The sequence below is a fragment of the Panthera onca genome, unplaced genomic scaffold (assembly GCF_046562875.1).
Source record: "Panthera onca isolate mPanOnc1 unplaced genomic scaffold, mPanOnc1 haplotype 2 h2.h2tg000242l_path, whole genome shotgun sequence".
NCBI lineage: Eukaryota > Metazoa > Chordata > Mammalia > Carnivora > Felidae > Panthera > Panthera onca.
In genome coordinates, this window is record NW_027675858.1 from 1 (window position 1) to 1,684 (window position 1,684).

The 1,684-nt window shown below is 39.8% G+C and overlaps 1 pseudogene; it reads left to right on the forward strand.

The window, feature by feature from the left end:
• The first annotated feature begins 212 nt into the window (after positions 1 to 212).
• LOC144615454 (18S ribosomal RNA) lies at positions 213 to 1,175 on the forward strand (annotated as a pseudogene).
• Positions 1,176 to 1,684: the final 509 nt, after the last annotated feature.

Below are 1,684 nucleotides of genomic sequence, written 5' to 3' on the forward strand. Positions count from 1 at the left end.
TTTACAAACTTTACCAACCCCATTATTACCAATTATTAATACTAAATCATAACTTTGTTCGCAGTATCTATAGATACGCCAACCCGATCTCTAACTCGTCCCTATTGAACAATATTTACACACCCAACAATCCTATATCTTGGTTCATGTAGCTTAAAAACACAAAGCAAGGCACTGAAAATGCCTGGATGAGTCGCCAGACTCCATAAACATAGAGGTTTGGTCCTAGCCTTTCCATTAGTTATTAATAAAATTACACATGCAAGCCTCCGCATCCCGGTGAAAATGCCCTCTAAGTCACCCAGTGATTCAAAGGAGCTGGTATCAAGCACACAACCATTGTAGCTCATAACACCTTGCTCAGCCACACCCCCACGGGATACAGCAGTGATAAAAATTAAGCTATGAATGAAAGTTCGACTAAGTTATATTAAATTAGGGTTGGTAAATTTCGTGCCAGCCACCGCGGTCATACGATTAACCCAAACCAATGGACCTACGGCGTAAAGCGTGTTACAGAAGAGAAGCATACTAAAGTTAAACCTTAACTAGGCTGTAAAAAGCTGCAGTTAACATAAAAATACAGCACGAAAGTAACTTTAATATTTCCGACCACACGATAGCTAAGATCCAAACTGGGATTAGATACCCCACTATGCTTAGCCCTAAACCTAGATAGTTAGCTCAAACAAAACTATCCGCCAGAGAACTACTAGCAACAGCTTAAAACTCAAAGGACTTGGCGGTGCTTTATATCCCTCTAGAGGAGCCTGTTCTATAATCGATAAACCCCGATAAACCTCACCATCTCTTGCTAATTCAGCCTATATACCGCCATCTTCAGCAAACCCTAAAAAGGAAGAAAAGTAAGCACAAGTATCTTGACACAAAAAAGTTAGGTCAAGGTGTAGCCCATGAGATGGGAAGCAATGGGCTACATTTTCTACAACTAGAACATCCACGAAAATCCTTATGAAATTAAGAATTCAAGGAGGATTTAGTAGTAAATTTGAGAATAGAGAGCTCAATTGAATTGGGCCATGAAGCACGCACACACCGCCCGTCACCCTCCTCAAGTGGTCAAACCCTGAAGAAACCTATTCAAACCATTACATCCACAAGAGGAGACAAGTCGTAACAAGGTAAGCATACTGGAAAGTGTGCTTGGATGACAAGATGTAGCTTAAACAAAGCATCTGGCTTACACCCAGAAGATTTCATATTAAACTGACCATCTTGAGCCAAAGCTAGCCCAATCATCTACAAACGCAATTAACATCAGAAAGTAAAATAAAACATTTAGTTGCCCCATAAAAGTATAGGAGATAGAAATTTAACTTGGCGCTATAGAGAAAGTACCGCAAGGGAAAGATGAAAGAAAAAACTAAAAGCACTATACAGCAAAGATTACCCCTTGTACCTTTTGCATAATGAATTAGCTAGAATAACCTAACAAAGAGAACTTCAGCTAGGCCCCCCGAAACCAGACGAGCTACCCATGAACAATCTATTACAGGATGAACTCATCTATGTCGCAAAATAGTGAGAAGATTTGTGGGTAGAGGTGAAAAGCCTAACGAGCCTGGTGATAGCTGGTTGCCCAGAACAGAATCTTAGTTCAACTTTAAACTTACCTCAAAACCCTGAAATTCCAATGTAAGTTTAAAATATAGTCTAAAAAGGT